Consider the following 26,746-nt stretch of genomic DNA (forward strand, 5'->3'; position numbering starts at 1 on the left):
GTGTGTTCATCATAAATTTTGAATTCAGTTTCACATTTACTGTTTCTTTCCTTCCATTCCACCTTATGACTGATAACTGAAGAGTAGTTACTTTCAACAAATCTCAAAATCACATACTGAATAAGAAATGGAGAACTTGTGATGACACTTATAGAGACACCTCTAAACCACTTCTTCTTGGCATCTTTTACAATATCTTTATCCACCTATTGGGTGTGAATTTTCATCTCAAAAAATCTATGGTTGTTCATGGTTTAATATTTAGAAGGCAAAAAGGAAGCATGTTTGTTGTTAAGGGAAGAAATTGACTTTCTTCATGGCAGAAGAAGAATTTGATGAATTTATTCCCTAAGAAAACCAATTAAAATGATGAAAAAAAACCTATTCTAACCATTAGAGAATTCTGGAAATTGATCCCCTTGACAAGAATAGAGACTATAGTCAAAGCAATTATGGAGAACTTCTGACCAACCATTGCCAGATTTTTAAGTTATGCAGATCCAGGTTAAAAAAAAGATGCACACACATACATACTTACACATGCACACACACACACACACACACACACACACACACACATACACATATACACACACACTTCAGAGAAATAGGTAACCAAACACTGTGGAGAATATAGAACTTATTTAACTGGTCCAAGAAAATTATTAGAAAAAAAAAATGAGCAACAAGAAAAGCCATAATGATAAGAGCAAAAGCAGAAAAAAATCATGGGGTCTGTTATATATAATATGAAAGTTATTATATAGTCTAAAAATACTTTTGATATAAATTCACATTTTAACAAAAAAAATTGAAAAGTATGCTGTGTAATAAAGGAGGTATAGTAATCAATAGAAAACACCCCCAAGGATGGAGTTAGAGAAGATAATGCTAAGTGAAGTTAGCAAATCTCAAATAGCCAAATGTCGAATGTTTACTTTGATATAAGGAGGCTGATTCATAGGGGAGTGGGGAGAGGGGAGTATGGGAGGAATAGACAAACTCTAGGTAGGGCAGAGGGATTGGAGGGGAAGGGATGGTGCATTGGGATAAATAAACCATAGAAAATTTAAGCATGAAGAGAAAACATGGTTAATAAGTACAAAAGAAATAGCCTATAAACAGGGAATATGAACAGATAGAAATTATAAATAATGACTAAATCAAAATTCAGTAATTAAAATATAAAATGATAAATGAAAAGTTTACTACCTGGGATCAAAATTAAATTTGAACTGAAAAGGAAGAGAATCAGTGAACCTGAAGATAAAACAATAGATCTTATACAGTCTGCTAAAGATAGAGTACAAAGAGAAAGAAGCAAATGAACAAAATCGTATAGATTCTTGGGAGATTATTAAGCAGCCAACATATTGCGTGATAAGCATTCCAGAAGGAAATAAGAAAGACAAATGAGCAAAACAGTTTTTGAAAATATAATGGCTGAAAATATCTCATATTTGTTGAATAGAAGAAAAGAAAACATGAAAGATGCTCAACAGTCTACAACAACGCCCTCAAAAAAAAAAAAAAACACTTCACAATGATTCACTCTATACAGTCCACTGTCAATTAAAAAAAAATGTAGATGATGAAAAAAATCTCCAAAGTGGGAAGAGGAAAGTGGCTTTATAAATACCTTTACATTGTTAAGATTCACAACTAGGTTCTCATCACAAACCATGTAAATTAGAGTAATAGTTTTAATGGAATCTTCCATGAACTGAAAGAAGGTATGCTAAGCATAAATTTCATATCTAATACAGATAAATGAAAAATTATACATCCCAAATAAACAAAACCTGATAGAAATTGTCAATATCAGATGTCTTAATAAAATACTAAAATTATTCCTTTTGGTTAGCTTAAAATGAATTTATACAGGTCAAGACCCCTTGTAAAACTGACTACATAAAAAATTTATTTATTTATTTATTTATTTATTTATTTATTTTTTTATTGGTTGTTCAAAACATTACAGAGCTCAAGACATATCATCTTTCATACATTCGACTCAATTGGGTTTTGAACTCCCCAAATACATAATACAGACTCACTTCTGTTACATACTCACATTTTTACATAATGGCATATTAGTGACTGTTGTATTCTGCTACCTTTCCTATCCCCTACTATCCCCCCTCCCCTCCCCTCCCCTCCCAACATCCCTCTCTACCTCCTCTGCTGTTGTTCAATTCTCTCCCCTTTTTTCCCCCCACCCCCTTGCCCCTCATAACCTCTTATTATTTTGTGTATCACTGAAGGTCTCCTACCATTTCCATATGTTTTCCCTTCTCTCTTCCTTTCTCTCCCCCCATTCGTCTTAGTTTACTGTTAGTCTTTTCCTCATGCTCTTCCTTCCTGTTCTATTCTTAGTGGCTCTCTTTATATCAAAGAAGACATTTGACATTTGTTTTTTAGGGCTTGGCTAGCTTCACTTAGCATAATCTGCTCTAATGCCATCCATTTCCCTGCAAATTCTATGATTTTGTCGTTTCTTAGTGCTGCATAATACTCCATTGTGTATAGCTGCCACAATTTTTTTATCCACTCATCTATTGAAGGGCATCTAGGTTGGTTCCACAGTCTAGCTATTGTGAATTGTGCTGCTATAATCATTGATGTGGCCGTATCCGTATAGTGTGCTCTTTTAAGGTCCTCAGGGAATAGTCCAAGAAGGGCAATAGCTGGGTCAAATGGTGGATCCATTCCCAGCTTTCCCAGGAATCTCCATACTGCTTTCCAAATTGGCCTCACCATTTTGCAGTCCCACCAGCAGTGAACAAGTCTGCCCTTTTCCCCACATCCTCGCCAACACTTATTGTTGTTTGACTTCATAATGGCTGCCAATCTTACAGGAGTGAAATGGTATCTTAGGGTGGTTTTGATTTGCATTTCTCTGATTGCTAGAGATGGTGAGCATTTTCTCATGTGCTTGTGGATTGATTGTATGTCCTCCTCTGAGAAGTGTCTGTTCAGGTCCTTGGCCCATTTGTTGATTGGATTATTTGTTATCTTATTGTTTAATTTTTTGAGTTCTTTGTACATTCTGGATATTAGGGCTCTGTCTGAGGTGTGAGGGGTAAAAATTTGTTCCCAGGATGTAGGCTCTCTATTTACCTCTTTTACTGTTTCTCTTGCTGAGAAAAAACTTTTTAGTTTAAGTAGGTCCCATTTGTTTATTCTTGTCATTAACTCTTGGGCTACGGGCGTTCTATTAAGGAATTTGGAGCCCGACCCCACAATATGTAGATCGTAGCCAACTTTTCCTTCTATCAGACGCAGTGTCTCTGTTTTTATATCTAGCTCCTTGATCCATTTTGAGTTAACTTTTGTGGCTGGCGAGAGAGAGGGATTCAATTTCATTTTGTTGCATATGGATTTCCAATTTTCCCAGCACCATTTGTTGAAGATGCTATCCTTCCTCCATTGCATGTTTTTAGCCCCTTTATCAAATATAAGATAGTTGTAACTTTGTGGATTAGTCTCTGTGTCCTCTATTCTGTACCATTGGTCCACCTGCCTGTTTTGGTACCAGTACCATGCTGTTTTTGTTACTATTGCTTTGTAGTACAGTTTGAGCTCTGGTATCGCTATACCTCCAGATTCACACTTCCTGCTTAGAATTGCTTTTGCTATTCTGGGTCTTTTGTTTTTCCATATGAATTTCATGATTGCTTTATCTATTTCTACAAGAAATGTCTTTGGGATTCTGATTGGCATCGCATTAAACCTGTAGAGAACTTTGGGTAATATCGCCATTTTGATGATGTTAGTTCTGCCTATCCATGAACAGGGTACATTTTTCCATCTTCTGAGATCTTCTTCTATCTCTCTCTTTAAGGTTCTGTAGTTTTCATTGTATAAATCTTTCACCTCTTTTGTTAGGTTGATTCCCAAGTATCTTATTTTCTTTGAGGATATTGTGAATGGAGTGGTTTTCCTTATTTCCATTTCAGAGGTTTTGTTGCTGATATACAGGAATGCCTTTGATTTGTGCGTGTTGATTTTATATCCTGCCACTTTGCTGAATTCATTTATTAACTCTAGCAGCTTCTTTGTAGATCCTTTTGGGTCTGTTAAGTAAATTATCATGTCATCTGCAAATAGCGATAATTTAATTTCTTCTTTTCCTATTTTTATGCCTTTAATTTCTTTTGTCTGTCTAATTGCTCTGGCTAGTACTTCGAGAACTAAATTGAATAGAAGTGGTGATAGAGGACATCCCTGTCTTGTTCCAGATTTTAGAGGGAATGCCTTCAGTTTTTCTCCGTTTAGGATGATGCTAGCCTGAGGTTTAGCATATATAGCTTTTACAATGTTGAGGTAAGTTCCTGATATCCCTAGTTTTTCTAATGTTTTGAACATAAAGGGATGTTGTATTTTGTCAAATGCTTTTTCTGCATCTATCGAGATGATCATATGGTTCTTGTCTTTAAGCCTATTGATGTGGTGAATAGCATGTATTGATTTCCGTATATTGAACCAGCCTTGCATCCCAGGGATGAATCCTACTTGATCATGGTGCACAAGTTTTCTGATATGTTTTTGTATTCGATTCGCCAGAATTTTATTGAGAATTTTTGCATCCAAGTTCATTAGAGATATTGGTCTGTAGTTTTCTTTCTTTGAAGTGTCTTTGTCTGGTTTTGGGATCAGGGTGATGTTGGCCTCATAGAATGAATTTGGAAGAGCTCCTTCTTTTTCTATTTCTTGAAATAGTTTGAAAAGTATTGGTATTAGTTCTTCTTTGAAGGTTTTGTAGAACTCCGCTGTATACCCATCAGGTCCAGGGCTTTTCTTGGTTGGTAGACTTTGGATGGCTTCTTCTATTTCTTCCTTTGTTATTGGTCTGTTTAAATTGTGTGTGTCTTCCTGTCTCAATCTGAGCAAATCATATGCCTTAAGAAATTTATCGATATCCTCGCTATCTTCTATTTTATTAGAATATAGGGTTTCAAAATACTTTCTAATTATCTTCTGTATTTCTGTAGTGTCTGTTGTGATATTGCCTTTTTCATCCCGTATATTGGTAATTTGAGTTCTCTCTCTTCTTCTTTTTGTTAGCATAGCTAAGGGCTTGTCTATCTTATTTATTTTTTCAAAGAACCAACTTTTAGTTTTATCAATTTTTTCAATGGTTTTTTTTGTTTCAATTTCGTTTATTTCTGCTCTAATTTTAATTATTTCTTGTCTTCTACTACAATTGCTGTTGTTTTGTTCTTCCTTTTCTAGGTTTTTGAGGTGTAGTGTGAGTTCATTTATTTGTTGGTTTTTTCTTTTTTTGATGAAAGAACTCCAGGATATGAATTTCCCTCTTAAAACTGCTTTCATTGTATCCCATAGATTCCGGTATGTTGTGTCTGTATTGTCATTTGATTCTAAGAATTTTTTTATCTCTTCCTTTATGTCTTCTGTAACCCATTGATCATTCAATAACATATTGTTCATTTTCCATGTGGTGTAGGATTTTTCCTTCCTTTTTTTATCATTGATTTCCAATTTCATTTCATTATGGTCAGATATGGTGCATGGTATTATCTCCACACTTTTATATTTACTAAGATTTGCCTTATGGTATAATATATGGTCTATTTTTGAGTAGGATCCATGTGCTGCTGAGAAGAATGTGTATCCACTTGATGATGGTTGGTATATTCTATATATGTCAGTTAGGTCTAGGTTATTGATTGTGCTGTTGAGTTCTATAGTTTCTTTATTCAGCTTTTGTCTAGAGGATCTGTCTAATGGCGAGAGCGGTGTGTTGAAGTCACCCGTAATTATTGTGTTATGGTCTATTTGACTCTTGAACTTGAGGAGCGTTTGTTTTATGTAGATTCCAGCTCCATTGTTTGGTGCATACAAATTGATAATTGTTATGTCTTGTTGGTGGATGGTCCCTTTTAACAGTATATAGTGTCCTTCTTTATCCTTCTTAATTAACTTAGGTTTGAAGTTGATTTTATTTGATATGAGTATGGCCACTCCTGCTTGCTTCCGAGGGCCATGTGAGTGGTATGATTTTTCCCAACCTTTTACCTTCAGCCTGTGTATGTCTTTTCCTATCATATGAGTCTCCTGAAGGCAGCATATTGTTGGATTTGTTTTTTTGATCCAGGTTGCTAGCCTATGTCTCTTGATTGGTGAGTTTAGGCCATTAACATTTAAAGTTACAATTGAGATATGATTTGTACTTCCAGTCATGCTTCTTTATTTATTTATTTTAGTTTGGCTAGTTTTACTTTTTTTGGTTATTTTCCTCCTCCTTTACTGAGATACCTCTTGTTGTTAGTTTTGGGCACTATTTTTCAATTCCTCTTCTTGTAGTATATTGCTCAGAATGCTTTGCAGTGCTGGTTTTCTTGCTGCAAATTCTTTTAGCTTTTGTTTATCGTGAAAGATTTTAATTTCGTTGTCAAATCTGAAGCTCAATTTTGCTGGATACAGTATTCTTGGTTGAAATCCATTATTTTTCAGCGTTTGAAATACATTGTTCCAGGATCTTCTCGCTTTCAAAGTCTGTGCTGAGAAATCAGTCATTAACCTAATTGGTTTACCCCTGAATGTAATCTGTCTCTTTTCTCTGGTAGCTTTTAATATTCTCTCCTTGTCCTGTATGTTGGCTATCTTCATAATTATGTGTCTTGGAGTTGGTCTATTATAGTTTTGAATGTTTGGGGTCCTGTAGGCTTCCAGGATTTGGCAATCCATTCCATCTTTCATCTCTGGGAAGTTTTCTACAATTATTTCATTTAATATGCTGTCCATTCCTTTGGTTTGAATCTCTGTGCCTTCTTCTATCCCGATGACTCTCAAATTTGGTTTTTTAATGACATCCCATATCTCTTGAATAGATTGCTCATGGGATTTAAGCATCTTTTCTGTGTTGACTATACTCTTTTCAAGTTGATAAACCTTGTCTTCATTATCTGATGTTCTGACTTCTACTTGATCAAGTCTATTTGTAATATTCTCGTTTGAGTTTTTAATTTGGTTTATAGTCTCCTGCAATTCTAGGATTATAGTTTGATTCTTTTTTAAGATCTCTATCTCCTGGTAGAGCTAGTTCTTTGCCATTTGAATTTGTTTGTTTAATTCATTTTCAAAATATATTTTTATTGCTTGGACTTGCTGTCTCATGTCTTCTCTAATATTCCTTTCCATTTGAGTTAGGTATGCCTTGAGTTCTTTCCCTATCCCTGCTTCTGATGTTTCTATGTCCTCTTGTAGAATTAAGTTGTCTTGCATTGTTTGTACTCCTTTTTTCCCTTGTTTTCTCATGTTGTCCCCGTTGCTTTCCAGCTCTATTTGATTGTCGTGTTTCTACTCTCTTCTATAGATTTGTTTTGGTTCTGTATTACTCTGATGCCTCTCCTTAGTGTTGTTAAACTATGCCTGCTGACGTGGATTCCACTGTGAAGGAAGATCCGACGTCCAAGCTCCAGTGACGACACTACTTTGCTATGACCGGCCCCAGTTCCTTGCCTGGGTATCCTGATGAGGTGGTGTGACTGGACTGTCTCTGTTTGATTTCAGCTCCCAGTCAGGCGGTCTCTAGCCGCCCAGTATCACAGGCCAAGGGCGGGTGATCGGTCACCTGCGGCCGGGTGTTCTCCTACCGCCCAGCTATGCGGGCAGTGGGTGAACTGTCGCCGGCGGGCCTGCAATTTCCAGCTGCCCAGTCTCGAGGGCCTTGCCTCTAGCCTCCTGGTTTCTCCTGCTAGCCTTCTGTAGCCGCAGGGCAGGCCGCACGAATCAGTGGGCCTGGATCTCCGGGGTCCCACAGTTGGCGATTGGGATCCCAGGCACTCTGTCCTTTGGATTTTTCCTGCTTGCCCCTCCCCCAGCTCTAGCTAGACAGGTTTCCTTTTGGCTGCAGATGGGTAGGGGGGGTTGCAGGTCAGGTGCCTCTAGTTCCCCCCTAGTCTTTATGCAGGCTCACTCTGATTCTCCCTCCCCCGGCAAGCCTAGGAGAGAATTTATGTGAGTTCCCGATGTATGGGGGATGGGCTGAGTGCCACACACCTGTTTTGTTGTTGAGATCTGTCGGAGAATGGCGGTGGATATATCAGCTGTTCAAGATGCTGACTGCTGATTCCCTTGGTGGAGTGTCCGCTGTGGGGGATGGGACTGTACCGCTTCCTTCCCCGTCTAAACTCCCGTACTCAGCCCGGGGGTCAGTGCGGGCTTGGCTGGTGGGATTCCACCTGATCGCAGCCGAGCCTCTCCCTGCTTGCTAATTAATTCATAAAAAATCTTAAAACAACAATTTTAGTCATATTTTCTTTTGTAATGCTTATTTTATCTGTGTAAAAGATAATATTGTAAAGCAATAATTAAAAAATGGTGCTGATGTTCTTATATTGCATAGTGATGCAGTTTGTATGAAAATAAGAGGAAATAAAGAAAAGATGGTGCTAAATGCAAACTTTTTTAATAGCTGGAAATCTATATATTATAGTTGGCATTACTCATAACTATGTTGTTATATTAAGAGACTAATTTTATTATCCAGAGTAACCATGAAAGACAAAAATAAATAAAGATAGAAAGAAAGAAAGATAGATACAAAGAAAGATACAAAGAATGTAAAAGAAAAATAGTGTAAAACACCAACAAGAAAATTAAATTTACACACACATACACAAAATTCCATTTTGTTCAAGAGCAGACAGTAATGGAGAAATTACAACATAAATAACAAAACATTAGACATCAAAAGCATATAGCAAAGGAAGACATACATCTAATTTTTCAGTAATAATGATAAATGTAAGTAAACTCAGCATTCTGATCCAACTGAGTCTAGCATAATTAATTAAAAATATAAAACATATCAACTATATGATATCTAAAATAGGCATACTTTAGAACCAAAGAATCAATAAATTTGAAAGTAGATGTTCAGGAGAAATTTCAACATGCAAAGGTAATGATAAATGAATGGTGAGTTTAACTAACATCAACAAAATAATCAGTATCAGGAAAGTTATTAATAGAGGAAAAGAAGCATTTTAATAATAACAGAACAATTCACCAGTTAAAAAGATCTGTGTACTTAGAAACACAGTCCACAAGACCCCTCAATATGTTAAGATGGTGGTATATTAAAAACAGCATTAATATATTTAATTCTGCTGAGACAGAATCAATTGTATTATCAATTACAGAGTGATATATAGATATGTGTGTATATCTGATTTTTTCATAAAAATACTTAAATTACTTTAGATAATGGCATATCAAGATGAATCAAAATTAAATATTAGAATGGTTAAACTTGTTACATTAAAGTGACATGGTATATTAAAATTATCACAGTAATTTGTTGAACTAACTGCCAATGGAGAAAGGAACCCAAAAGATCATTTTGAAAAAGACATTTTAAGAAACTTAAAAAAAAAACTGAAGCAGATTAATGCTAGGGTATAGAATCAGGTTTCAAAATGGGATAAAAACATATTGGAATTAAAATAAAGGTACAATAAAATTTTAACCGTAAATACTGAAAAGTTATAGATTTCTGAATTCGCATATCACCCAATATGTATAAGATCTGCTGAGTAAAGTAGAGGCCTTTGAAATATGCAATTATCTTATCTCAGGGAAAATTTGCAAGAACAGCATTAAAAATAAAAAGGACAAATAAAGTCAGAAGACAAATTGGAGTAGGGAAAGTCTGTATTTGCTCTCTCATAACTTTATTAGGAAGAGAGAGAGAATAGTAATTAAGAAGGAAATGTTGACATCTGATTTGTCCCATTTGAGATGAGATATCAACATTTACTGAAGATGTGACCTTTCAACAAAGTATCATATATGCTAGTTTCCATAGTTACAGAATAATAGGAATTATAGAACTCATAAGGTGGCTATGAAGATTAAATAAACATGAAAATATATAGAAAACACTTAAATTATTTTGGCTATTATTAATAGCCAATTTTCTAACCAATGTAAAGTGAATATAGCAGAGTGCATTTGCTCAGCTGAAATATTTCCAGTTATATTTACTATCATAATAGATGATTCTCCACACCATCTTACTCAAAGAGAAGATTATCATAGCAGGTACATAGGAATATATTGTTTTGCTTGTTATATGTGTTGTTTAATAAAAGAATATTCTCTTGGACACTGAATCCACCTTTAAATGTGCATATTAATTTTTTAAACAGATTCTTGGGGTTGTTTTCCATATATATGTATGATGTACTATCTCACATTAAATAGAATCTTAAGAAAAAAGTGGAAGAAATAAATGGTTATAATTGCATAAACACTAAAGAGCTGTCAAGGCAACTGGAAATTTATAGATCATAGCTCTAAGATAATTGTAACCCAAGAGTTTTCATTTTTCTTTTCAAATCTTAAGTGGAGTATACTAAGATGAAGATAAGAAGATGGAAATATAGGTAATATCTTTTAGACTCCTACACATCCAGCAGGATTGAAAATGAAGTTTAGAACCCATAAATATAAAAGGTTCTGGGCCTCAGAAGTAAAGCTGGGTCTTTCAAGGAAGATTCTGATGGATTCAAGTAAGATGAAGGTAGTTTAGAATTTACAAAGGCCAAAGCTTTCTGTTCACTCATCTATATCCATAACTAGACCAGGCAGGTACACACTTGATGGAATTTAAAGAAAAATTCTACTTTTTAAAGTAATTGCTCATGTACTTCCATTCACTGAATCTTCATTTCTTTCCATGGATTCTGCCTCTTGTCTGAGGTACTTTTATTTTACCATGCAGAGTTCCCTTGACCATTTCCTGCAGGGCAAATCTAGTGGCAATGAACTTCCTTGGCATTTGTTAATCTGGAAATATGTAAGTTCTCTCTCCAACCAACAATTGTGTCAGACATAGGACTCTTGTTAACAGTTCTTTGTTTTCTTTTAACATGAGGAGTCATTTCTCTTTTGTCTCTTTCATGATTCTCTCTGATGTTTTAGACTTGACAGTTTGAGCTTCATGGGTCTTGTTAAGGGTTGGAGTTCATATTAGAATTCACTGAGATATATTTATGAAAAATTTGGGAAGTAGTCAACTCTTGTTTCTTCAAATATTCTCTCTTCCCCATTTTCTTTCTCTTCTCTGAGTCTCCCACAATTTGTTTGTTAGTCCATTTGATGTTGCTTCTAAGGCTTCTTAGCCTCTGTTCACATTTCCTGAAAATACACTTGTTATCTAGGTGGGTAACCAGATTCCTTATACTTTCTACACTCCTAGCTTGCCAAGGACCTATTATATTGGTTTTAAAATTATCGAGTTGTTCTGAATTAAATGGCCCTTCATCACCAAAATCTGAACCTCCATACTTCACTGGAGTATATATAAAAATCTGTCTTAATGACTTTACCAGAATTGTTTACAGAGGTCATTGACATTTTGGGCATCAGAAACCCAATTGATGTCTGAAACTTATTTCAGAAGAATTGATGCTTGTCTAAAATAGATCAGTGCCAAAGAGATAGCACAAGTGGAAAAAAATGGTTAGCTATACTCTGAGTGGAATTAATATGGTATGATTCTATCATATATCCAGTTCTGATACATTAATAAATCTCTCTTTTCTATGTCAGATCACTCTACAAAAAGGAGTAAAAGTAACCATTGTAATTTTTTTAATAAGAAGATAAAATTTCCTGGTCTGCATACAGAGAATTGAAGGTTGTTATGGCCCAGACTGTACTAGAGCAAAAGATGGTTTTAGTCAGCAAGAAATGACAGATAAATACATATAAACATGAGTTTATAGAGACAGAAATGTGTGTTAACTAAAATTATCAAGAAATATTTATTGTATAAATACTTCTATAGTATTTTATATACTTTTCAAACATTATATTTATTTCCTAAATTTTCTGTGAACTCTCAAGAGCACCAAGGTAAAAATTCATAATAAATTAAATAAAAAGAAACCCTGGAGCAAAAATAAGTGAATCAGAGAACAGGAACACCAATATTTTCATATATTTATATTAGCAAAGGTAGAATATTTTTTTTTTAAAAGTACACTCATAAAATAGTCAAAATTTTTTAAAAGACAATCTAGGCAAAGAGAGTTTGTAAATATATATAATGAACAGCCCTCTAAAAAATCAATATATGCATGTAAAAAAATTTGCAAGAATTCTGATTAGCCTCACATAAAAATAAATAAAAGATAAATCTAAGATGTCAGTAAAAATACATAAGACTTTTGAAAAGTTTAAACTGCCTTTTTATCTGAATTTTAACAAGAGCATATAAATGGAAAAATGGTTTAAAAACTAACCTTCATTAAAGAAAGTTGTGTTTTCAAATTGAAGTAACTATTTGCCAGGTAGCATTGATTTAGAAAGAAAGAAAGAAAAAAAGAAAGAAAGAAAGAAAGAAAGAAAAAAAAAGAAAGAAAGAAAGAAAGAAAAAAAGAAAGAAAGAAAGGAAGAGTGTGTTTGAATCCGTGTGGTTGTGTGTCCACAATTTAAATACCAGAGATAAAATAAAAAATCAAAGTGGTTCTAAGATAAAGAAAGGCATACTTACAAGGAAAAAAGCAACAATCTGGCTGCCATGGTGTTTTTCATATTTTAATCAGTTAGTAGAAGAATAAAACAATGCTTTATATTTTATGAAAGAAAATAGTTTAACATAATTTTATAGCCCATTTTTATTTTTCATCCTGTTTTATTATAACAAAATGCATTTGTAGCAAAATGGAATGCACAATTTTTACAGCCCACACATTCGCTAATGATAACAATTAAGTGATTAGTGAATACACTGAAAGATTAGAGAAATTAATATGCTAAAAAAATAATAAGGGAACTAACCAAAGGTTCAACCCAAGATGTTCACAGATGACTTCTGAGTAGGCCTGAATGGACTTAGATCAAATTTGGAAGAGGAATTCAATGGTCTTTAGTGTTTAAGAAATTAATGTCTTTTCACAAATAATAAGGTTATAAGGTTGATTGTTTGTTCCAACAAAAAGTCACACAAAATATAGCACAAATAGAGCTAAGAAATATAAATAAGTATTGTATTTATAATGAAGAAGATGAGGCAGCTTATTAGAAATGGAGCAAAATTCTCTTAAGTAAAAAAAAAAAAAACAGGTATTTTAGAACATTATTAATTCTAGAACCCTAGAATTATGAACTAAGTATTTCTAAAGTAAAATTCAATGAAAAAATTGGAAATTGATGTATCAAAAAATAGTCATATGGGCTGGGGATGTGGCTCAAGCAGTAGCATGCTTGCCTGGCATGCGTGTGGCCTGGGGTTCAATCCTCAGCACCACATACAAAGAAAGATGTTGTGTCTGCGGAAAACTAAAAAATAAATATTAAAAAAACCTCTCTCTCTCTCTCTCTCTCTTTCTCTCTCTCTCTCTCTCTCTCTTAAAAAAATAGTCATATAAGTAATATGTATCAAAAATAGCAATGTAATGTAAATGAAGAATAGGTATGATTGCTAAAGTACTCAAATAATTTAAAATTAGAAAAAAAAAAAAACTCTGAAGCATCACATTGACCTGTGATGTGTAAGGAATAGAGATAGGAGTTTGATTCGAGGAGAAAGGTAACAATCTTATTAAATATATGTATGTGATACTTTGAACGGAATTTAAGCTTTTTGATGGTAACAAATGACAGGATATTTTTAGTACTTGGGTTTTTCCTCCAGACTAAGAACATGGACTGACTACAAGTCCTCTTCTTGAAGAAGGGACTGGGATGTGACATGCTTTGTACCAGTCAAAAATGTACAAAGGAACAAATACAATACAAATAAAGAAAGAGATGCCAAGTTTGAAGCTGCATGAAATGCTAAGTCACCACAGGATTATTCTTTGAAAATATTCCTATGTTGTCAAAACATATTTTGCATAAGAAAAATAAACTTTATTTCATTTGTAATTGAGATTTCGGGTATTATTATTACTGCAGCATTTCAGTAATACTGAGTACAACTGAGAAAGAGAACTTCCCTAATCACAAACTGAATAATTTGGAAAATCAGTTAATATTTAGTTACATTCTTATTGTTTCCTTTCCTCCCTAAATATGATGCTGATAGTCAAGTTGATGTGATCACGTGAATACTTGGTGTTATGGTTAGCTCCTGTGCAAGACAATGCAAGAAAGTTTAAATGTGAAATGAGTGGGTTATGAGAGCATTAAGTGAATCAGTCTCCTAATCCCCTGATAGGGATAAACTGGGTGGTTAATTCTGTAGGCACATAGGGTGTGGATGGAGGAGGTGGGTTCTTGAGGGCCTGCCTTTAGAGTTTATATTTTGTCTCTCTTTCATTTTTCTCCTTTCTGGTTTCAAATTCTAGGTGTTTTACTCTACCAGGTTCTCATGTTCTGCTTCACCTGGAGCCCTGACGAATGGAGCCAGTTGTTTATAGACTGAGACCTCTGAAAATGTGAGCCCCCAAATAAACTTGTCCCCTAACTGTTGTTATCAGAACTTATTATCACAGTAGTGAAAAGGCTGACTAAAACACTTTCCTTAGGAATAAATTTTGTAATGCCATCACCTGTTCAAAATATTAGTGGAAACTACTTGCTGAAGTTTTAACCTCTCTGAAATTTTAACTCATTTCTTTCACATCCTTTATCAAGCTGTCCAAATTATTTATTTATCTGTGTTTCTAAGTACTCTAGTCTTCAAACCATCTTCTTATTGGTTAGTATTCATATGAACCCAATTCAATGTTTGTTTTCTAACAAACATATGACATAAAATATCCCTTTAAATTCTTAGCAAGTAAACCACAGGTCCATTTTCATTCACATTGCTTTTTAAACTTTCCAGCTAAAGGTTTTCTTCCCAGTAAAAATTCAAAGAACAATCATAAACATATTTTTGCTAATAACTATACATAATAGAATAAAATAAATATGTTCATAATTATCTCAACTACTTAATAAACAAATTATTTCAAGAACTGTATACATGTGCATTTTTGTATATGACCAAAGTGACTTATCAAATGTAATTTAGAGTTAATTTGAAATATGTTTTAAACTGCGATATCACTTTAAATTAAAAAATGTCAAAAATTATGTAGTGAAATTAATGGAAAGTGGAAAATATACACAACCCAAATAATTGGATTCAAAAATGAAGAAACAATACAAATTTTTAAAAAAGAGAAAAATAACAGCATAACATAAGAGGGTAGAAAATCATTTTATATGTTTAAAAAATAACAATAAAATAAATCTTAATTCCCAGTTCAGTCTACAGAGTCATCCTTCATAAGCATAAATACTTAAGTATTGTTTAGAGCAAATATATCTAAAATAAAAGTCCGCTGAGTGTAAAAAAATAAAGAAATGCAAAAATAAAGAAAGTAAAATCAAAAGAATACTAGGAAATATTTCACCAGACAATAAAATGTGTAAGAAAAAGTATTTCTATTAACTAAGTAATATGTAGTGATAAATGATTCAATGCACCAAGAGAATAAAATAACTTCAGGTTTGCCAAGTAAAATAATAGTAATGTAAAATCAACAAAACAGTAAAATGAAAAACAACAATAATAAGAAAACCTAGGGAAAGAAACATGAACAGATATTTCTAAGCATATTTATAATATTAATGAAGCACTGGGCACAGTGGCACACTCCTGAATACCTTTGGATTGGAGGCAGAGACAGGAGGATGGCAAGTTCATAGCCTACCTCAGCAAAAGCAAGGTACTTGCCCCTTATCTGTCATCAGGACTTTTTATCACCGTGGTGAAAAAGCTGACTAAAACACTTTTCTTAAGAATAAATTTTGTAATGTCATCACCTGTACAAAATATTAGTGGAAACTACTTACAGATATTTTAACCTGTCTATAAATAAAATAAAAAATAGGGCTGGGGATGTGGCTTAGTGAACTAATGCCCCTGAGTTCAATTCTGGTACCAAAATAAATCAAACAAACAAACAAACAAACAAATAAATCTATTGTACTCTTTTTATATAATCCAAAGTAATACTTGGTATTATTTTCAGTAAGACATTACTTTGGAATAGCAAAGATTCTGCCATTGAAAATGTAAATGGATGAATCCAACATTTATTATTTCTGCATAACCAGGAAAAGTCATAGCATAAGGCTATGTTTATTGAAAAGTATGTATGTAAAAAAAATGTTGTGCAAAAATATTCACAGAAAATATCTACCAACTTCCTTAAATGGAAACAGTTAAATCAACCAAGCAATTGGAGAGTCTGGATATTATATATCTATTATGGGAAGGGAAGAATGTGTGATTGGATGCATCTCATGAGAGGCTTTAATACCTGATCATGTACTCCTTCTCACATCTCCATGGTTAATGACATATGTGTATTCATTTTACTATCTTCATAACCTGAATGCTTTTAATTTATTATATTTTACAATTCATATCTTATAATTGAAATTTTTAGAAATCAGCTTAGTGCCACTACCAAAGTAGAGTGTCAGTCTTTTTTGAATTTTAGTTTTGTAAATTTATTCTTCCAGTTATATATGACACCAGGACACACCCTCACATTATCACAAAACTATGAAGCACAACCCACTCAAATCCACTACCCAGCAATTCGCTGCCTCCTCTCTTCACACCACCAATTCCCTTTTCAATCAATTTATAGCTTGCTTCTTATTTATTTATTTATTTAATTTATTTATTTTTAAGTAGTCTCCTGTGGATATACCCAACATCAGGATCCACTGGGCCACAGACATAAATTTGGTCAGATTTATTCACTGTTCTTCTTTTTTTTCTATCCCTTCTTCCTCCTCCTTAAACTTCTTCTTTATTCTTATTTTTCCTCTATTTTGATGAAATAAATTCACCACTTTTATTCTTTTCTCTCTTTCATTTTTTTAATCCCCTACCATCATATTATCACCTTATTTTGGATTATCTTCCACATATTTTAGGGACTGGGTTGCTTTACTTTGCATGATAGTCTCCAATTCCATGCATTTACCAGAAAATTTCATAAAGTCCTCTTTATGGCTGAGTAATATACCATTGTGTATATGCCACATTTTCTTTTTTATCCTTTCATCTATTGAAGGGCCCCTATGCTGGCTCCATATCTTGTATATGATGAATTTTGCTGTTATAATATTGATGTGGCTGAATCACTGAATATGCTGATGTTAAATCCTTTGGCTATATCCCAAGGAGTGATATATCTGAATCATATAGTGGTTCCATCCTTAGTTATTTGGTGGGATCCTTAATATTTTCCACAGTGGTTGTCCTAATTTGCAATCCCATTAACAATGTATTAGTGTACCTTTCCCCCCCACATACTCACCAACATTTATAATTATTTATTTATACCCTTGAGAATTTTGATTTGTATTTCTCTCATTACTAGAGATGATAAACACTTTTTCATATATTTATTGGACATCTGTCTTCCTTCCTTCCTTCCTTCCTTCCTTCCTTCCTTCCTTCCTTCCTTCCTTCCTTCCTTCCTTTCTTTCTTTCTTGAAAAATGTTTATTTAGTTCTTTTGCCCATTTATTGTTTAGGTTGGTTATTTGTATTTTTTTTTTCTGTTTTTTTTTTTTGTATATCCTGAATTTTAATGCCCTGAGGAGCAGGTGGCAAAGATCTTTCAATCTGTCAGCTGTCTCCATGCTCTTAATTGCTTCTTTACTGTGCAGAAGCTTTTTAATTTGATGTAATCTCATTTATTGATTAAATTTTATTTTATATCATATGCTTTACAAGTCTTGTTAAGGAAGTCAGTTGTTGTACTGACATGTTAGAGAGTTGGGCTTATATTTTTTTTTCTAGCAGTTTCAGTGTTTCTGGTCTTATTCATAGATCTTTGATGCACTTTGAGTTAACTTTTATATACAGTGAGAGATATTTGTGAAATTTTATTCTTCTATATATGCATGCCCAGTATTCCCAGCACCATTTGTTTTCTCCATTGAAAGTTTTTTGGCACATTTTTTCAATATCAGATCACTACATGTGTACATTTATCTCTAAGTCTTATATTCCATTAGTTTTCATGCCAGGACCATGTTGTTTATGTTACTATTGCTCTGTTATATAAGTCTAGGATTAAAGTACCTCCTGTATGGCTTTTTTCACTAAGAATTGCTTTGGCTATTCTAAGTGTCTTACTTTCCAAATGAAATTCAGAACTGGTCTTTCTATTCTATGAAGAATGCCATTGGAATCTGGATGATGATTGCATTTCTTTCTTTGTTTCCTTCTTTCTTTCCTTCCTTCCTTCCTTCCATCCTCCCTTCCTCTCTCCTTCCTTTCTTTCTTCCTTCCTTCCTTCCTTTATTTTTCTTTCTTTCTTTCTTCCCTTCCTCCCTTCCTTCCTTCCTTCCTACCTTCCTTCCTTCCCTCCTTCCTTCCTTCCTTTCTTTTTCTTCCTTCCTTCCTTCCTTCCTTCCTTCCTTCCTTCCTTCCTTCCTTCCTTCCTTCCTTCCTTCCTTTCTTTCTTTCTTTCTTTCTTTCTTTCTTTCTTCTTCTTTCTCCCCTTCCTCCCTTCCTCCCTCCCTCCCTTCCTTCCTTCCTTCCTTCCTTCCTTCCTTCCTTCCTTCCTTCCTTCCTTCCTTCCTTTCTTTCTTCTCTATTGTTATCATTGTAGAATCTCTTCACCTATTTTACTAGGTTGATGACCAAGTATTCTGAGGGGCTGGGGGGCTGGGATATTGGTAATAGGATAGTTTTCCTAGATAATTTTGCTACTTTCAATTTCAGCAGATTTATCATTGGAGAGCAGGTATGCAATTAGTGTTGATCTTATGTCCTGCTGCTTTGCTGGATTCATTCAAGAGTTCTAGAAGTCTTCTGATAGTTTTCTGGGGTCTTCTAAATATACAATCATGTCATCAGGAAACAGAAAATTTGTGCTCTTTTTTTCCTATTTGTATTCCTTAAATGTCTTTCTCTTGCCTAATTGTTCTGCCTAGATTTTCAAGGACTATGTTGAACAGGATTGGTAAAAGTGGGCACCCTTGACTTATTCCTGTTTCTAAAGGAAATGTTTAAATTTTTTTACGTTCAGAATAATGTTGGCCTTGGGTTTTTTGTTTTGTATATATATATTTGAAGTAAGTTCTTCTATCCCTAGTTTTTCTAGTGTTTTAAACACAAATAGTTGCTGTATTTTGTCAAATATATTTTCTGTATATATTGAGATAATTATTTTAATCTTGTTCTTAATCTATTTACATAGTGAATGACATTTATTGATTTCCATATGTTGAACTAACATTTCATCCATGGTATGAAATCCACTTGATCATGATGCAGTATCTTTTTGATATGCATTTGCATGCAGTTTGCCAACATTTTCTTAAGAAAATGGGGTATGGAGGAAGAACATGAGAAGAAAATTACCTCTAGATAGGGAAGAGAGGTGGGAGGGAAAGGGAGGGAGAAGGGGAATTGCATGGAAGAGTGGAGGAGACCCTTTCGTTATACAGAATACATGTATGATGATGTCAGGGGAAAAAAAGAAGTGGGTCACATTAAATTGGGTAGAGATAAGGGATGGGAGGGGAGGGGAGGGGAAGGGGGAATGGAAGGACAGTATAATAAAATAGACATTATTATTGCCGTGGATATATACATGACTGCATGACCAATGTAGTTCTGCAACCTGTACATTCAGGAAAATGAGAAATTATGTCCCATCTGATTCAAATGTATGATATGTCAAGATCATTGTACTGTCATGTGTAACTAATTAAAATTAATTAAAAAAGAATTTTTGCATCTATGTTCATCAATGATATTGTCCTCACATATTCTTTTCTTGATAAATCTTTGTCTGGTTTTTGTATTAGAGTGATACTGGCTTCATAGAATGAGTTTGGCGTTATTCCTTCCATATCTAGGATAACTAAATAATTTTATTACTAGATACTGACCTGTTTAAGCTTTTAATATGCTCAAGGTTTTATTTGAATAAGTCATATCTGTAGGGAATTGTAGATGTCTTCCAGATTTTCTAGTTTTTTTGGAGAAAAAAAATTTAAATTGTTTCTGATCATCTTATGGATTTTAGGAGTCTGGTGCAATTTCCTTTTTCATCTCACATTTTGTTAACATGAATGTTATCTTTCTCTGGGGGGATTAGCTTGGCTAAGCATTTATCAAAATTGCTTATCCTTTCAAAAATAAACTGTTTTGTTGATTTTTGCATTTTTTATTCACAATTTTATTGATTAATGTCAGTTCTGATATTCATGATTCTGTCTTCTACTAATATGGGAGTTGATTTGTTTTTTTTTTTCTAGGGACTTGGTATGAAATGTTAAATTATTTGGTGTCTTTCTATTCTTTTGATTTATTATCTCATTGCTATAAATTTTTCTCTCAGAACTGCTTTCATACAATTCCAGAGATTTTGATATGCTATTTAACTATTTTTTATTTACTTCTTAGAATTTATTCAAATGGTACTCAAACAAGCAGGAGTAGCTAGTCCTGATAAAGTAGACTATAAGCCAAAATATTCACAAGAGATAAAGAAGGTCACTTCATACTACTTCAGGGAATAATATAACCAAAATGTATAATGATTGTAAGTATAACTTAAACAATAGTGCATCTATATGTATATCAAAAAAATCCTTCTCAATAATCAGAATAAAATAGAGCAAAATACAATAATACTGAGTGATTTTAAGACACCACACTTTTAGAACCTCCTTACATAAGCTAAGTAAAGATTCTAGAAACCAAATAAATATAATTGATAATAGGGGTATAAAAGACATTCATAGTATATTTATTCCATCAATGATTTAATTATTTGCTTTCTTCTCAGCAGTACATAGAACATTTTCTAAAATAGACCATATTTTAGGTCACAAAGAAAATCTTAGTAAATATGAAAAAAAGAGATAATACCTTGCATTTTGTCAGATCATAATTGGATAAAATAAGAAATCACCAAAAATATAAAAAGGAGAAACCACTCTAAAAAATCAAGATTAAATAATATACTTTTGGATAATGAATGAATAGCATAAAAAACAGAGAGGGGCTGGGGTTGTGGCTCAGTGTTAGAGGGCTCGCCTAGCACAAGCGAGGCCCTGGGTTCGATCTCAGCATCGCATAAAAATAAATAAATTAAATGAAGGTGTTGTGTCTGACTTCAACTAAAAAATAAATATTAAAAAAAGAAACCAGGAGAGAAATAAAGAAAACCTAGAAATAAATGAGAATAGTGATATAACATATCAAAGTATCAGTATTAAAATCAGATAAGTACATATGGATAAATCATGTAGCCATGAGTTAATTTTTCCTCCAAAGTTTTGCATATTTAAAAGACTTTTGCCAGTATGTGTGCATGTGTGCATGTGTGTGTGTGTGTGTGTGTGTGTGTATTAATTAAAGTTACACTTTTGAAGTAAAATTGTAAATGTAATTGTAAATTGTAAATGCCCAGAATTTTCTTTTTTTTTTTTTTGGCACTTTGGTTTTTCTCTGATCTCATACCACAAAAAGAATATAGTAAGGTAAAAATTCATTTATTTAATAACTTTCTACTCATTAGAAAAATAAAGTGGAGGTTAACATTGATATAAATAGTTTTAATAGGAACTTGATTTATCTGTAAGTGTCAGCTTCCTATAATTCAATAGTATTCAAGGTAGTAAACAAAAAATAAAGATACTTTTTTTTATGTTTCTTTTTGTTTTTTAGTCTCTGTGTTACTAAGGATTTATATCCCCTAACCTAAATGTGTCTTTTCACCAATGATTTTTTTTTGTACAAAGATTTTTTTTGTTTCATCCTCAAATTGTCTTACTCATTAAAATAGAAAACCATTAGCAAAGATAATATACAATGAAAAAAACAACATAATATGCATACTCAATACAATTCTATATTCAATAAATAATTCTAGTTCATGATAATAACAGGGCACTTTTAATACAAAATTTAACTTTATTTTTCAGAAAAAAATAACTTTCATCCAAAAATAATGTGCTACATGAAATAAAAATTTATATACATTTGCTTGAGTCAGGCTTTTCTCTTACATAACTTAGAGACTGTCTAGAACAATTTTCGAGAAGGAAAACTTTACTTTAGGGCTCACAGTTTAAGTGGTCTCAGTCCATAGACAACTGGCTCCATTTCTCAGGGCTTGAAGTGAGGCAGGGCATCAAGGCAGAAGAGTATGACAGAAGGATGAAGTTCACATGATGATCAGAAGCAGAGAGAAATATTTCATTCCAGATAAAAAAAAATACCCCAGAGGCATGCCCCCAAGGACCCACATCCTCCAGGGACAATCTATGGCCTTCAGTTGGGACTCAATTAATCTATTCAGGGGACCAATTCAAAGATTGGCCTAAGGCTCCAATAACTAAATCATTTCTCCTCTAAGTCTTTTTACATTGTCTCACATATGAGCGTTTCAGGGACACCTCACATCCAAAACATAACAGTCCATCCCTGGCCCCAAAAAGCTCATGACCATCTCACAATGCAAAATGAATTTTAGTCCATTTCCAAGAGTCCCCATAATCTCAAGAGTTTCAAGGTTGCCCAAAAGTTTAAATCCAAAGTCTCAGTAGAGATCCAAGGCAAACTCTTATTATGAGAGCAGTAAAAATCAAAAGCAATTTACAAGTATCCAATGTATAAAGGTACAGAGTAAATATCTCCATTCACAAAAATAGGGGCATAGAAAGAAGGGACAGGACCAAATCAAGACTGAAATACAACTGTGCAAATAATTTAATAATACCACATCTGGCCTCTGGGGCACATGGCATGGCATGGTGATGTTCTGCCCAAATGGCATATGTAGCTCTGCTACTGTAGCCTTGTTTGTGGCAGCCTAAGAAGCCTGTCTTTTGTTTTATCTCTATTCCTGTAGCTTTCCTCAATGGATGTTCCAAGATACTGAAATTCTTAATCGTTGGAGGTGGGTTTCTCCACTGTTTCTTCCTCAGATCTCCATACTTTGCCCCCTCCGTTGGTTCCTGCAGTCTCTGACCCTGCTATACGTTGCTTGGCTTCCCAGGCCTTCCCATGAAATCTTGGTGGACACCTCCATCAACCTCTAACTCCAGCATCCTGCAATCCTGCAGAAGTAGCACCAAGTGATTAATGCAAGGTCTGACATCCTCTCAAACAGTAGTAAAGCCTCCTGGGAACATGGCTACAGGATCCTTTGAGTATCTGAGCACGTGAAAACCCTTCCTAAGTTGCTTTGTGTAAGAAGGATGCCCACTGGTCTCTTCATAAGGTAATTTTTACTGTTACTCCCTGGGGCCTGAGATGTGTGTGATCTTGCCAGTAGTACACACAATTAGTAATGATGCCCTCAAGCTATTATTCTTATTGTCTCTCTGCAAAGTTGTTAGCATTTCTTTTGTGACAATAATGCCTTTAACAACTGGAACTTCCTTAACCACACATTAACCCCCATTTTTCAAGTCCATATTTTTCAAAGCATTCTCCTCTGATTTCTGCTCCTTAATAGCACAGTAAACTTGCCCAAAGCTTTCAGCACCATCCATGCCACTGCCTAAATGCTGTGCTGACTAGAAATTTCTTCTGTCAATTTAAGAAGTCTATCACTTCTAAAATTAACCTAACAGAAAGTCTCAGGACATGGACAAAAGGCAGACAACTTCTCAGCCAGAACATAATATGAATGGCCTCTAGTCCAATTACCAATTTGTACTTCTTTTCCTCTAAAAACGTGTGAGCATTCTTGTCTTCTGAGCTCCACCAGAATTGTGTATTATGCTTTCCTTACTACAATATAAAGCATTTCCAGCTTGCACTGTTAAACATCTGAAAATTTCTACCACAAATTCCAAAATGCTCCAAAAGCATATGACCCACATTGTCAAGTTAGTCACAGAAACATCCCCATTTTTTGGAAACAATTTTTGTTGTAGTCAGTTTATTATTTGCTGCTGTGAGTAAAAGACCTGACAGAACAACTATAGAGGAGGAAAAGTTTATTTTTGGAAACAATTTTTGTTGTAGTCAGTTTATTATTTGCTGCTGTGAGTAAAAGACCTGACAGAACAACTGTAGAGGAGGAAAAGTTTATTTCAGGGCTCACTGTTTCAGAAGTCTCATTCCATAGATAGCCAGCTCCATTCCTCAGGGCTCGAGGTGAGGCAGGACATCATGGTAAAAGAGTATGGCAGAGGGAAGCGGCTCACATCATGATCAGGAAGCTGAGAGAAAAATTCCTCTTACCATATACAAAATATATAACCCAATGTCAATCCCCCAATGCCCCATCCACTCTACCCACAAACTCCACCTCAGTTATCACTCCAGTAATTTCACCAGGGTAGTATTATATTGATTGGGTTAAAATTCTTATATCTTAATTAATTCTCCTCTAAACCTTCCTGCATTTTCTCAAATATATTTTGGGGGACATACACAAACCATAACAATGGTTATTCATTTTTTTCTTTATTTTACATAAACTAATCTTGGTTTTCTTTGTTTAAATATTGGTATGTAAGTTATTACTAATTGTGTGCATTACTTGAATTCACATGCCTAATTATACGATCATTTATTATAATAATCAACTCAGTGAACAACTGTTTGAAAATATTAAGTATCTAGTTACTCTCTACTATTTGCTACACACAATTTTAAGTATTATGGGTACCCAAATAATAAATCAATAAAAATCTCCATTCTTTTTATTTTTACCTTTTAGAAGATCAGTACTACATTTTATATATTTAATAGCATCCAAAAATCTATATTTTAAAGACCAAATACTTAGTATGGCACTATTTGGAAAGAGGTCAGAATCCCAAAGAGGTGGGTGTTATAGGGATGCTATCAGAAGTCTGATTTCATGCTTTCTTAAAGGAATTTTAGGGAACCCACTCTCTTCTTTTTATCATGTTTGACTCCTTAGTATAAGGTGAGTAGTTTGTCCTTCATGATGTATTCACCACCTACCATTGCATTCCACTGTAAGTGCAAAGCAAATAAACTAACTGATCTTGGACTAAAACCCCCCAAACTAGAGTCAAAATAAATCTTTTCTCTGTATAAGTCAACTATGTCAAGAATTTATTGTATTTACAGAAACCTGACTTTCTCAAGGTAGCCACTTTATGAAGAAAACTGTCACAGACAATATTGATGTTATGGTTTAGATGTGAAGTGTGTCCCAAAAGCTCATGTGTGAGACAATGCAAGAAGGTTCAGAAGAGAAATGATTGAGTGGCAAGTCTCATAACCCAATAAGTGATTTAAATCCCTGATGGGAGTGTACTGAGTAGTAACCAAAGTGGTAGGATGTTCAGCCTCACCCTGAGCCCTGGGGAATGGAACTTGATTTCTCTGGACTAAGACCTCTGAAACTGTCAGCCCACAAATACACTTTTCCTCCTTTAAAATTGTTCTTATCAGATATTTTAGTCACAACAACAGAAAAGCTGACTAAAACATTTTTTTTTCTTTTTTGAATTTCTTGAGAGGTTATCAAGGCATATTAGAATATCACTAACTGGATGAAGACCAAGTTTTATATCTATATGAGGAAGAGTCATAGGAATAGTAAACACTACATAAAAACCAGGAGGGAATATTTTGACAGCTATTTGACCGAGGGTTAACCAACAGAATATATAAAGAACTCAAAAGAAGAAAGACATTTTTTAATATTAGTTTTGCATAATATATATTAAAATTAATATAATATTAATATATTATCAATAATTATCTTTCATAGTATTATATTTTCAATATAATGTCACAATTTATATTTCTTCTAACTCATGTGTTAGTCAGCTTTGTGTCACTATGATCAAAATACTTGACAAGGAAAACTCTGTGAAGGAATTAAATGTTTATTTTGCATTGTGGTCTTAGTGGTTCAGTCCATGGTGGGCCATCTCCATTGTTCTCAGCCCAAAATAAGGCAGAACATCATGATGGAAAAGCATAATAGAGAAGCATTGTTTCATACATAATGACCAGGAAGCAAAAAGAGAAGGGGAGAAAGGGGAAGGTTCCAGAGCAAAGACAAACCATTCCAGGGCATGTTCCCATGCCCTCCTCTGGCCTTTTCCCACCTGCCTATGGTTAGCCCACAGTTAGTCCATTCATTCTAAGATGCATTGATTAGGTTAAAGTTCTCAAAATATTTTACCTGTGGACATTCCTGAATCAACACAGGCTTTTTTGGCAATACCTCATATTCAAACCATGACCCATATGAAATGCACTCAAGACACTGGGTTTATTTAAAATACAATTTTAGAAATCAATGTTTTACAGCACGGTACTGGCACTAAAACAGGCAGGTAGACCAATGGTACAGAACAGAGGACACAGAGACCAATCCACAAAATTACAACTACCTTATACTAGACAAAGGTGCTAAAAGCATGCAATGGAGAAAGGATAGCATCTTCAACAAATGGTGCTGGGAGAACTGGAAATCCATATGCAACAAAATGAAATTGAATCCCTTTCTCTCACCATGCACAAAAGTCAACTCAAAATGAATCAAGGAGCTAGGAATCAGACCCGAGACTCTGTGTCTAATAGAAGATAAAGTTGGCCCTAATTCCTAATCTTCATCACGTGGGGACAGGCCCCAAATTTCTTAATAAGACACCTATCGCACAAGAGTTAAAACCAAGAATCAACAAATGGGATGAATTCAAATTAAAAAGTTTTTTTCTCAGCAAGAGAAATATTATGTGAGGTGAATAAGGAGCCTACATTCTGGGAACAAATCTTTACC

This window comes from Ictidomys tridecemlineatus, chromosome 1 (genome assembly GCF_052094955.1).
Source record: "Ictidomys tridecemlineatus isolate mIctTri1 chromosome 1, mIctTri1.hap1, whole genome shotgun sequence".
Classification (NCBI taxonomy): domain Eukaryota; kingdom Metazoa; phylum Chordata; class Mammalia; order Rodentia; family Sciuridae; genus Ictidomys; species Ictidomys tridecemlineatus.